Source organism: Prosopis cineraria, unplaced genomic scaffold (genome assembly GCF_029017545.1).
Source record: "Prosopis cineraria cultivar Desert tree isolate PC_DT_omini unplaced genomic scaffold, ASM2901754v1 PC5, whole genome shotgun sequence".
Classification (NCBI taxonomy): Eukaryota; Viridiplantae; Streptophyta; class Magnoliopsida; order Fabales; family Fabaceae; genus Prosopis; species Prosopis cineraria.
In genome coordinates this window covers 6884931-6897304 of record NW_026555336.1, presented here as the reverse complement: position 1 = coordinate 6897304, position 12374 = coordinate 6884931, and positions in this window count along the sequence as shown.

Below are 12374 nucleotides of genomic sequence, written 5' to 3'. Positions count from 1 at the left end.
CACCCTCGCATACTGACCAGCCTCCCTCCCGACATGCCCATTAAATTCTCCTCCAATAAAAATCTTTTCACTCTATGGTATGTGTCGAATCAACCCCTCCAGATCCTCCCAAAATAATTCCTTAAAACTAGCTTCTGTCCCGACTTGCAGCGCATAAGCGCTAACAATATTAACAGTCTCACGTCCAATTATCATTTTTAAGGAAATAATTTTGTCTCCAATTTTGCTAACTTCTACAACGTTCTTCTTCCACTCCTTATCCATAATGATGCCTACTCCATTGCGTGTGCTTACTTTTCCTGTATACCAAAGTTTGAAACCTTGAATATCCTTAGCTTCTTCTCCACGCCATTTTGTTTCTTGCAGGCAAAGGATATTGATTTTCCTTTGAATCATAATCCCTACAACCTTTACAGATTTACAATTTAATGACCCAACATTCCAAATACCAAATCTAATTTTGCTCTCATGGACTAACCTCTTTAGCCGCGCACATCCAGAATGATGCGGTAGCCCTTGCTCATTTAACACTACATCCGGGCCCTGATGCAGCGGCTCTAACTCACTTATCACTGTACTCGAGCCATGCAGCGCGTTACTTACGGGCAACGACCTAGCATTAACATTATAACGTTTATTGTCCATGTACATGATAGATTCAACAAAGTTTTACATTGACTGTTGATGGCCTAACACAACCCTCCTCCTTTACCCGGGCTTGGGTCCGGCTATAAACATAGGTGGAGTTTAAAATTTAGAATACAAATTATAAATTCATTACAATAAAATTAAAAAAATTAAAAAATTGAGTTACAAATTCCTAAAATTTAGCACTTAAAACTTAACTTGAATTATTGATCTTTTTGAAATCTCTCTATCATCCTCCCTATTTCTATGGTTATAAAAAAAAAAAAGTTTTATAACAAACACCATGTTTGAACTGAAATTGGTGGGGCACTAGACCTAAAAGCAAATACAACAAGGCTCAATGTGAAAGAAGCCAGTGGCAACCCAAAAAGGTTAGAACTAGGAAACATTTAAATGGAATGTCGCATTTTGATGGAGCGACAACTAGGTCGTAAGACCATTTTTCTCACTTCTTGAGAAACTAGGAATACTTGCCTCACCATTCTCTTAATGAAGAGTACCCACAACACTCAAATCAGTGCAAACGGTTTTTGCTTCCTTTGGTAGTGAAATTCAAATTCGAAAGACTGCACCATTGCCTCTCTCCATAAAAAGCAATGAGCTCATAACTATCGACTTCTCTTAAATGCCTCAACACACAACTTCAAATCAATTTGCCCTGAGCAATCTCAAGCAAAACCAACTTCGCCCAACGCAGCCCTGAACGCTCAAGTCTAAATCTGCTAGGCACTTTACTTGGGCCTTGCCTCCAAATATATTAAAGCTCTTGAGTGTAAGCCGCAAGACTTGAATAAGAATTTATTATCTCATTGTCCAGGAGATTGCCCTATGGTTATGTATAATAAATCCAAAGGTGGTCAAGTAACATGGATTCAAAGAGGAGCCCATAAATGAAACATTTATCTGATTTACAGGCGTAAACTAAAGCCAACTCTGTTAAACAATGACTCTTTGAAGCAACCAAGGACCGGAAGAAATAAGTTGCTCTAAGTCCAGATTACGTAGATTGAAAGAACAAAACGAAACAAAACATTTCTGAAAATATTGAGTTACATGAATTTCGCCTTGGAGTTTCCAATATTTCTGCAATGGAGATTGTAATTTAGATGAATGAATTCTCCTATTATCCACAATCCTGGAAACTAAGTAGTGTCAATAATAAAATAATATTTTTTGTAAGACATATTTCTTTGAAGATGCAGGGAAATTCATTAAACAGTCAATAGTATGATAATATTTTTTTCGCGCGTGCGTGTGTGAGAGATTCGGAATTTGAAATTGCAGTGAGGAAATTTGAGTGAAAGATGATGGGAAACAGTATTCGGAGAAAAAATGCACTTATCACGATGACAAATTTAAATTTTAAAAAATTGACCAGAAATTCACTATTTAAAAAATGTTGCCACGTGGAGAAACATGAATAGTGGAACTACAATAGCTAAAGGTTTTAATCATCAATAATATATTGATTACTATAATCATATCACTCAATTTTATTACAAAATTTTAATATTCACCAAAATATTGTCTTTTCTGTTCGTCGCCCAAAAAATGTCAAATATTTCCTGAGAATAAATATTAAAAAAAATTCATAAAATGTTGGACCAAAAGTCGATTTCGGCTATTATAATTTAGCAAAAAGCCTCAAAATTCAGAAATAAGCCCGCAATTAACTTTTGTTTGAAGCCGAAAACATATTGTCCAATACATATAATCAGCCCATTGGCCATTTTTCCTAGTGTCCAAACTCTAGGGCCTCGTTTCGTTCGCGGGAATTTTTTTTTTTTTTTGGGTAATAACCTAGGAAGTATTTTGATGAAACTAAAATTGGAAAGGAGATATAAGGAGATGAATTTAAAGCATGCTTCGTTCGACTAAAAATCAAAGAAATCTCAACATAATTTTTTTTTTGGAATTAAGTATGGAAAAGGAATCCAAATTGGTATGATGAAAAACCCATTCAAACTTAGCAGAAAGCTATTGCAAAACTCAAATTATAAAGTTAAGTCCAAATTAATTAGATATCCAATCAATAAAAATGATTTAAAAATTAAATTAGACCAACCAGTTCAATTAGAAACTAACCTATGGTTTAGTCCAATATAAATGAATAAACTAAAGGTTGAGCAGACCAGCCAAAAATCGATGAACCGATGAGCGACATGCATAAACCAGAAAATGGGGGCAGTCTAGTGGGTAAGACGATTTAAAGTTCTTCATTGTGCCCTTCCAATGAAAAAACTTTGAGATAGGATGCCCGTAACATTTGAGAAAAGACAAATCACATTGAGTTAAGTGAAAGAGAGTAATTAAATAATTTAGTATGATGTGTGGTCAGTGAAATCTAACGAGTGGTTTTGATGGGCGTTTCAACCCTAAACTTAGGCTTGAAGTGAAGTTGGATCACTTGAACATTAAAGGAAAAGGAAATACGAAGAAAGTGATTATGTGCCACACATCACAGCATGTAGTGCATCCATCGCAACGCACCTATGATCATCAATGAAAGAGAACTTTTCTATCCCATGCATCATGGAACATGGTGCATTCGCCGCAACGCATGGTCAAAAATTTGCAAAAATAAGTCTATGTCAGTTCGTGAAATTAGAAGAGTGGAAGGAAGAAAATGAAAAACACTTGCCAAGCTCTGTTAGAGTTTAGGTTTGAGAATCCTTGGAAACATTTTAGAGCTTCCAAATATTAAGAATAAGTTTCTTATACCTTCTTCCTTCATTCTTCTTCCATTTTCTTGGAGATTTGAGTTAGGGTTTGAGTTGGGAAGTGATTTTCAGTTTATAGAGGTTATAGGTTCGAATCTATTAACTTAGATAGAGTTAATGAAAGATATTTAAGTTATTTAAACCTAATAATAATGATTTTACACACTCTTGGTGCTTGAAAATTATTAATGGCCGAATCTGGGTCATAATGAAGGTGTTGAGAGTGTTGGCTATTAATGGTGGTTTAATGATTCATTAATAACAATATAAGCTAAAGAAACCTAATAAACCAAATGGGTACGTTTGAAAGTAAGTTGGTGATTTTAGTGAGTTATAAATGATGAGATAGAGAGTTAGAAATCATTCAAATAGGGATATTAATGATTTTACCCTATGGTTAAATTTTGAAGAGCTTTGAAAGTTTGTGTTTTGAGAGGTAAATCTTGACTTTTTAAAGGTTTGAGATAATTAAGGAAAAATTTAGCTTGTAGAATTACTTGTTAATTAATCATTTGTAAAATATATTGCTAAGAACTTATTGGGCATTTGTTAAACTCATTGATATAAGTTTTGGCAAGTTATGTGATAGGTGAAAAATGCTTGAATCATGAAAATGAAATGTATGTTTATACATATATGTTTGAAGCTTGAATAAGTATGTGTATATACTTGATAATGAATAACATGAGATATTGTACATACTAAGATTTGTGGAGTATAATGGAGAAAATTTGTAATGAGAAGATATGACATAATTAATGTTATTAGGGTTGCATACGATGTGTCACTATATACATGGCATGATCATTATGCCAAAAATTCACCTAAGGAGAGGAGTGGTGTAAATCCACGTGATAATGGCAACTTGCAATTGGAATTAGAAGTCAACTGGCTACCGCCTATTGGAATCGGAAGGTAGCTATTGTTCCAAGATTTATTGAGGATTGTCTCACTTGTTCTTCAAGGGACTCAAACCTAATTGGTCTTCACTAATTCAAACGTATTTTTGTCTTCGATGCATATACCGTGGATTCCCACTATCTGCATATCTCAATATTTAATGCCTTCTTTACTCAAAATTCACATTTGCAATCTAAATCTAAATCTAAATATTATACAAAGCGAGTTCCTTTTTTATGCACATGCCAATTAATTTTTAGAAGATGAGATGAGAAGATGCAACATCATCTTTATCAACTCGGCTCTTTGATTTTGATCTTTAGACCTTGAATCACTTCGCGTGTAGTCATGGCATCATCGCCACCCCCAGACCACCTTGCTTCATGTCATCTCCAACTTGCTTTCGTTGCCAAGCTTCAAAATTTGGTATCACTGATTTAACATTTGGCATTTGATATTCTCTTCAAGCTTAACTTCTTGAATCTAATTGCTTGGTGTTCTTTCCTCTTCCATGACCTTCAACCATTCGCCAACAATCCATTACCCAATCACCACCGTCCCATTACTAATGAGGGTGAGATTTCAATTTTTCCATATTTGTTTTCTTTGCTTTTTTTCAATTTCTTTTATTTCCTAATTTTTTGCCTCTTCTCCCTTATCTAATTATTTAGATCTATGTTTTCGTTTTTTTGAAAGTTTGATGATGTACTTGTGTTGTTTTTTTATGTTAGTTTGTCTGACATGTGAATAAAAGGGAGAATTTTTTTCCTGTGATTTGTGACTCAATATATTATTTTTGCCAGCAAAAATGATTTTTTGGGTTCAATTGTATTTATGACAGAAAAAAGAGTCCAAAAAACATGCTAGTTACATCGGATAAAACCTATATGCGGGAACAGGGTTACCGTGTGAAATCTATAACCTCCCTCACTAAAATGATTTAGTTTGGTAAGAAGATTTGTAATTTGTTTTGTCTATATACATTGTGATAATCATTTAGATGTATTTAAGAGTTAAAGGAATTGTGCATTTTTCTTGCCTTTAAATAATACTAACATATTTGAAGAAATAACAAATTAAATTATAGAATAAATCATAAAGGATTGCCTCTGCATGTATTTAGGTAAGATCACACACAAACACACACACATGTTTTTTTTTTTTTGGTCTACATACATCAAAACATATTTGGTCAATTTGTGGGAATTTTCTATACATTCCTAATAAGTGTGAGAGAAGGGAATTTTATACTACACCAAAAATATGTCAAAATAACCTTTTATATAATACATCAAAAGAGGGTTCCACGTGTTCATATATACATCCCAACTTTGCTAAAATATCTAAACATGCCCATAAAGCATGTTGGGATATGGAGGCATCATCCTGATTGGGGTCGGCTGCATATAGTAAGGTGGTGGCGGCACGGAAGGTGGCAGTGGCGGCGACGGCATGAAGAGCAATGGTGATGGTAACATAACAAGTGAGGGGGTGGAAAAGGTCAATGTTAGTGAGAGTACTAATGGTGGTGAGAATAGTGAAAGATGTGATGAATGTAAGAATGAATGTGATACTATCTAGTTTGGAGTAGGTGGTGGTGGAGGATCCTAAACGGTCTTAAAGCGGGTGTGAGTGTCCACTATCACTCGAGTGGATCCATAATTAAGCACTATAATCCCTATCCAGTCCTTCAAAACTATCCTCTTTGTTGGCATCTGGACACATTACAAAAATAAACATAGAATTCTAATTAAAATTCTCAATATGATTTCATATTTAAACTAATAATGATCCAGCTACCTTGAGTGCAAAAAAAAAAGTATCACAAACAATCAGATGCATGACAAGTATAACATGAATAATTAATTGCCTTATCCAGCAACACTAAAAACAATTATGAAATACATGAAAATAAACATTTCTATATTAACCATATTTTATAATAAGAAACCATACTAAAGCATCCTTTAGGGTGAATCAACAAAATTGTTTGCTTCCCCAAATCTTCTTTCAAATAAGAATTCTGTTGGGTTTTTTTTTCCCCATATCTTCTTCCATAAAAAGAATTCCCTTAAAAAAAATATGTGTGATTATATCATAATAATTATATGTTTATTCATAAATAGTAATCATAATAGAATAATATTAATATTAGAAATAAATATTAAACAATAATTAAACAACTATTAAAAATAACGTTAAATAACAATGTATATAATTATAGAAAGAAAGAAATATTAACCATTTGTTTAATCAAGTAACTAATATAAATAAACTTGAGGAGGCAAGGCATGATATTAATAAACAATGTACCTAAAATGTTAAGGTAAGTAACTAGCTAGTATGTTTATTGAAGCAAAAAACAATTGTTATTAAAATTGAATATGAAATAACAATGTATATATATAACTAACAATTACAAAAAAAAAAGACATTAATCATCAGTCTAAATAAGTACTAATATAAATAAATAGAAAAATATAATTTTAGATCTCTACACTTTGTTTGTATTTTGCTAATAGCCCGTATTTTTTTTAGTATTTTTGATACCTATACTTTTTTTATTGTTTTAGGTTTTTTCAAGGTCCCTATACTTTATTTATAGAGAGATCTAGAATAATAAAAAATAAAAGTATAGGAACTAAAAACACAGGAAAAAATACAAGAATTAATAACAAAATGCGAGCAAAATATAGAAAACTAAAGTTATATTTTTTCTAAATAAATTTAAGAAAATAATGCATGATATAAATCATGATTGCTAATATTGAAACATTAGATAAATATGTAGCTATATATAACTAACAATTATAGAAAGAAATAAATGTCAATTATTAAACTAAATGAATAACTCATAAAGTAAATAAACAATTATTTCTAAAATTGAAACATTAGATATATAACTAACAATTACATAAAAAGAATACTAACTATTGAACTAAACATGCATATCTTCTCAAAAGTAATTTTTCTATAACTATTTGTCCCAAAAAAAAATTCCTATAACTATGATATAAGGAAAATTAATTGCTACTAACAACCCTTAACATCTGCATGGATACAATGCCTTATCTTAACAACAACACAATCTCAATTTAGAGTGAGAAGCTTTACCTTCTCTCTAGATTCCTAAAGAGAAGGTTCATCTTCTTCTTCTATTGCCTTGCTTTTCTTCTATTGTTTCTCATGCATTCTAGTCAAAAACTTGATCTTTCATCTTCTCTACTTCTTCTTAAAAGGAAACTATGAATCCTCCTGCATCCAAAGAAGAAATTGATCTGCTCACAAGAATATCTCCAAGCCTAATGATGAAATGATAGACAAAGGTTCAGAAAATCATCAACTATAAAAAATGCATATTCAACAGTATAGCTCTAATCAATCTGATAATTCAAGCAATCAGCAACAAGAACAACCAATGGACATTTAATTAGATAAAGTCCCAAAGAATCATGTTTAACCAAATAAATTAACAACATTGATTCAAGGAGTCAATGAAATTAAACATAGAATAGCTGCTATGGAATCCATTCAGGGAGAGAAACTCAACATAGAAATGAAACTCTTGCTAAAGAATTGGAGCAAGAGTGGACACCATCTGAAAGAACAATGGAATTGATGGACCAATATCTTGCTTTACAGATCTCCAATGAAGAATGAAAGAAAATATGCATGCCTTGGATGGATGCTATTATTATCAACACACTGAGACTACAACTCAATCCTAGATCGCTCAAACCCAGGTTAGCAAAAATGTGGTAACTTAAAGATTTTAAATTGATTGATTTGGTTAACAACTACTATATAATTAGAACTGAAAACCATTTTGCCTATGACAAAATACTCAATGGTGGCCCTTGGACAATATTTGATCATTACATTCTAGTTTAAAGGTGGTCTCCTAATTTCAATCCAAACTCAAACATATTCAATAATATGACAAAGAAATCCTTTGGAGGTTAGAAAACTATATAGGAAAAACATTAAAGGTGGACTCAAACTCTTTATTAGAAGTTGACTCTACAGATAAGAATGGCAAAACTGAATGAGGAAAATTTGTGAGAATAAGTGTGAAAGTGGATCTGCAAATGAAACTTGTTCCTAGACTCTTAATTAGAGATGAGCTTTATAATGTGGAGTATGAGAGCCTAAGTTTACTTCGGATGTAGGTGCTATGGGTATAACAAAAGCAACTGACCTTAAAATCTAAAGAAACAAACCTCAGGGAAAGCAAAAAAAGAATGTTGGTATCATTTTAAACAAAAATTATGATCATGATTTAGCTACTATAAAGACCCACAATAGAGAAAAAGGAAATCAGAATCAACATACAGGGGGCCCATCAAACGTTAATAAAAAACTTGTTGGAGAAGGAGTTTGGAGACTTCATGAGATTCAGATGAGACACAAGACACTCTAGAAACTCACAAAATCTGAGAAATCCAATTGATAGTCTATCAATATGTCAAGATTAAGGACCTAAGCCTACACCTCAAATGCGATTCGACGTACTAGCAAATCTCGAGCAAGAAACCAATAAACAGGGGAGAGATGACTCTAGAATAAGAAACGGTTGACCTAAGCAGCCGGCACCTACGAAAACTGTCAGACAGGCATGAATGAAGAAGGAAGTAGCTAGTGTGAAAAAATCCAGACCGAATGACCAAGATGCTACGACTGAATGATCAAATGGGAAGGAAAAAGTACATAGAGATTAAAAGGATTACAAGAGCTTATGTTTTGGGCTAGGCTTCTCTTAAAATGAGCCAAATGCTATTAACTTAGATAATTCTACCTACAATATGAGATACAGCCCAAACCACCAAACCCACCAAAAGAATCACAATGTTGTGAAAGAAAGCAAAAGAAATCTGACAATTGGAGAAAGGCCCACCATCGAAAATATTTCAAAGAGCAACTCAGATAAAGAAATAGCAAATAGAAATGAAAGTGATGAATTTTATACCCCTGATTTAACTATTTGGAGAACTAATGATGCTCGGCCTAGAATATCTGATCCAAATTCTTTAAACCCTTTTAACCATTAACTTGACCAGAGAAAACTTCCTGATCCCATAGATGGTCAAACTATTGTACTTGAAACTCAGTTAAATGAATCTGTTGCTATAGAGCCAAATAATCAATTACCAGGATTGGATAATACAGGTAATATCATTCCTGAAAACTACAAAGGTGACATTTTAGATGATGACCTCGTGGACGAGGATTACCAAAATCAAGTTCAAAATGAAGACTTAGAAGATGATGAATTCAGTGATGATGAAATTGAACACAGATGTTTAGCTTTTATCTAGGTTTATCTAACCCTTTTATTTATTTTATGGATATTATTTGTTGGAATTGTAAGGGTACATGTACTAAAAGTTTTCCTAAGCACATTGAAGAAATTACTGGAACTTATAATACTCAAATTCTTATCCTTTTTAGAAATTAAAGCTAGTGGCACTAGAGTTGATAATATTATTAAAAAACTAGGCTTTTCTTATTGGATTCATATTAAAGCAACATGTTATGCTGGAGATATTTGGCTATTATAGAATAATAATACTGTTAATATTAATTATATTCATTCTAATGTCCAACTTCTCCATTGCAGGGTCAATATTATTGCTACTAATAACTATTATTTGCTTTCATGTGTTTATAGTGATCATAATCATCTTAACTGTGATCTTCTTTGAGATTTTATTAATTCTATTGCTCATAATAATACTAAACCATGGCTCCTAATTGGGGATTTTAACTCTTACCTTTCCTGCGAAGACAAGTTTGGCGGTGACAACTTTAATTGGAAATCTATGAAAAAATTCAAACATTGCATAAATTCTTTCAATCTTCTTGAATTAAATTTCCTTGGTGATAGATTTATTTGGGAAGAAGGAAAAATAAAAGAACGAATGGACTGGGCTTTCTTTAATACAAGTTGAAGACTCAAATTCCACCAAGCTGACTCCTTTCATTTTCTCAAATATGGTTCTACCCATTGCTTGATTAGAATCTAGCTTACAAGGAAGGACTGCCAAGAGCGCTAGAATATTCTTTTTAGATGTCATACTGCTTGGACTCTAAAAGATTCTTTTCACCCTTTGGTTAAAGATTCTTAGAGCACTGATGATTAGAATGAAGGGGTTTCTAAATTTGCCACATCTACTCCCCTTTGGAACAAAGACAAAATTGGTAATATATCCTTCAAAAAGAAAAGAATTTTATATCACCTGAAAGGAATTGACAGAAGCAGAAAACAAAGAGATAATTACTTTTTTAAGAACTTGGAAAAATCTCTTTAGGAAGATTACAATCAAGTTCTTTTGCAAGAAGAGTTGATTTGGTTTCAAAAATCTAGATGCAAATGGCTAAAATATGGGGATCAAAACACCAAATTCTTCCACGCTACACCTGTTATGAGAAGGAAAAGGAACCAAATTCTATCACTCAGAGCTGAGGATGATTCTTAGGTTCAAGGTCAAAATAAACTGAAGTTACTTACTTGACAATCTCTATAAGGACAACATTGATATCAAACCTAAGCTTATTATTGAAAAAAAAATTTCCAACTCTCTCTTCCATTCAATTTCAATCACTACACAGAGAGGTGACTGACAAAGAAATAAAAAAATGCTACTTTTGAGATTAGGGAATTTAAAGTTCCAAGTCCTGATGGTATCAACGTTGGCTTCATTCATACTTACTAGGATGACCTAAAAAATAGTATTATCCAGCTTGTCAAAAAAGTCTTCAAGGAACTCGAATCCATTAAGATGGTTAATGACACATTCCTCACTCTTATCCTAAAGAACAATCATCTCATCTCCATGAAAGACTTTCGTCCTATTTCCCTTTATAATGTGAGCAATAAAATCATCACCAAAATCCTCTCCAATCGTCTTCGTGCTTGTATGAACCATTAATTAGCGATAACCAATGCAGTTTCATACAAAGGCATCAAAGTAGTGATAATATCATTATCTCCCAGGAAGTCATCCATACCTTGAGAAATAAAATGGTTAAAAAAAGATTCATGGCACTTAAGATTGATCTTGAAAAGGCCTTTAACAGACTATCCTGGAACTTCATTGATGATACCCTCAAATCTATTGGTATAAATAGACACTTCAAAAATTTGATTCAAGCTACCATTTTTACTATTTGCATGCGGGTTCTTTAGAATGGAGAACCTACTAAAGAGATCACACCTTCCTGTGGCGTCCGATAGGGGGTCCTTTTTCTCCTTATCTCTTTGTTCATTGTATAGAATGTTTAAATCATTGCATTAATGGTAGTATTGAAAAACATGAGTAGAGACTAATTAGATTAATAACTAATAGTCCCCCTATTTCTCACTTATTTTTTGTTGATGATCTTTTTCTTTTTGCAAAGTGTTCTTTTACGCAAGTTGTTATCATCCAACAATGCCTTTCTGAATTCTTCAATGCCTTGAGGTAGAAGATAAACACTGAAAAATATAAGCTCTTTTGTTTGAAAAATGTCAATATTAATAGAGCTATACAAATTAGTGATGAACTAGGTATTCCTCTTACTAAAAATCTTGAAAAATATCTAGGAATCCCTATTGTTCATAAAAGGTGTCCAAAGTTACTTTTGCCCCTCTTCTTGATAAGATGAACTCTTGCTTGGCTAACTGGAGGAGTAGATATCTAAACACGGTAGGTAAATCTGTTCTTATCAAATCTATCCTTTCAGCTCTTCCCATCTACATTATGCAGACTATGCTTTTACCTAACAGCATTTTGTTCGACCTAAAGAAAATCTCTTGAGACTTTCTTTGGGATTCAAGTGATAGAAATAAAAAATCTCATCTCTTATCTTGAGATAGAATTACTATGGATAAGAAAGACAGGGGACTCGGCCTTAAGAAACTAAAGAATCAAGACATTGCTTTCACCATGAAGCTTTTTTGGGGCATCATCAATAAGCCTATCTATCTCTGGGTTTAAATTTTAAGGGATAAATACAAATGTGATAAATCCAAAATTTTGATGGTTGTTAAACCAGACAACTGCTTTTATACTTGGAGTAGCATTTGTAAAGTTTGGGATAAATTCATGTTCCATATAGGTTGGAAAG